At 33.4% G+C, this 1,382-nt stretch overlaps 1 long non-coding RNA gene across 2 annotated transcripts; it reads left to right on the top strand.

Moving 5' to 3' along the window:
• The first annotated feature begins 183 nt into the window (after positions 1-183).
• On the top strand, positions 184-1,247 carry LOC109593008 (uncharacterized). Of its 2 annotated transcripts, none has more exons than XR_002190683.1 (3): positions 184-361; positions 783-859; positions 907-1,247. It is a non-coding gene; the product is annotated as an uncharacterized LOC109593008 (long non-coding RNA). The 2 variants fall into 2 exon arrangements; XR_002190684.1 differs by having other exon boundaries at positions 765-859.
• Positions 1,248-1,382: the final 135 nt, after the last annotated feature.

Raw genomic sequence — 1,382 nt, 5'->3', positions numbered from 1 at the left:
CTTACTAACTGACTCATAGGGACTAAAAATGATGGAACAAGAGAGATCAAGGTTATAAAACACAAAATATACCTACTTTAACAACTCCTTTGCCTCTTTTACCCTCGTTAAACTAAGGGCGGATTTACAATATTACGCTAGTCCTGACATTACGTTGACGCTGGAATCATAGATACTACAAACACACATGGATATGAAACAGGAAGTGCAATATACAGGAATTTATATTGATGACGTCACTAATGCTGTGACTATGCGGGTGTCGCTTGTAAAGAAGCTAAAGTCGGCTGAAGTGGACTTTCATTTATTCACAAACCTCACAGGCTTGCTGTACTGACCTTTTCTTTCAAGAAATTTGAAAGTAAGTGTGTAATAAAACCCCAGAAGTCATTTTTATCTGATTTTACGAGACTATGGCTGTGTTATACACAAATGTATGCCTAAATCAATGAATTTCAACACTTTGAACACTTTTCTGAAGGCTCTATAGATAACTAAGCCCTGTAATTTTGGATTTAGTTAGACCATGGAAGGCTACAGTGACTGTAGCTTTTAGATTTTTCAATTTCTAAACAGAAGTAAAGTTATATCACTTTAAAGGCATTTTTATATGACTTCACTTTGAACACTTTTTCCAGAAAACTATAGTGAATTATACAAAGTAGAATTTTATACTGAATCTTGAATGTGTTGTGCATTGACTAGAAGTAGTCTTGAAGTCACAGTTACCTGCATAGATTTATTATGATTTTTTTAATTATTAGATTTTATTGCAATTTCAGATTCATGGTGTGCCTAAAAATACAGTGAGAAAAAAATAGGACCAAAAAGAAAGCATCACTCTATGGATACTTCTGAGGTAAATGAAAATTCTGTTTTTAAGTAAGATTCCATTCATCCTTATAGCCCGTGGCCTGAATTGATGATCTGTACGATATAGCAACAGCTAGTTCCTTCGTTTTATACCACAATGATTCGTACATGCATAATGATGATTACTCTGCAATTGTAAAGTTGATGGTCTTCAGAATTGGTTTTAATAAAATTGCAGGATCTCTATATATTTCTTGCTCATTGATTTTATCATTGATAGTTGTTATCTTGATTATAATAGCATGATTTATACATAATATGACTTCAACTTTTTCTTTTAATATAATTAAGTTGATGTATTTGACAGTACAGTTAGATTTGATGGAGTTTGTAGCTAAAATTCACCAAGTTTTGCAATTTCTTCTAACAAACTATGCATGATTATTCATTGTGGGTGGGGTTCGAGGGCAATATACATCATCAGTCATCACTTCCTGAGACACTCGCATGGTTACTTCCTGTTTCATATCCATGTGTGTTTGTAGTATCTATGATCAGTGGCATAACGC

This window comes from Amphimedon queenslandica, unplaced genomic scaffold (genome assembly GCF_000090795.2).
Source record: "Amphimedon queenslandica unplaced genomic scaffold, v1.1 AMPQUscaffold_3200_Cont24801, whole genome shotgun sequence".
Classification (NCBI taxonomy): Eukaryota; Metazoa; Porifera; class Demospongiae; order Haplosclerida; family Niphatidae; genus Amphimedon; species Amphimedon queenslandica.
The sequence above is the reverse complement of the archived record's forward strand: the minus strand, read 5'-3'. Positions and strand labels throughout refer to the sequence as shown.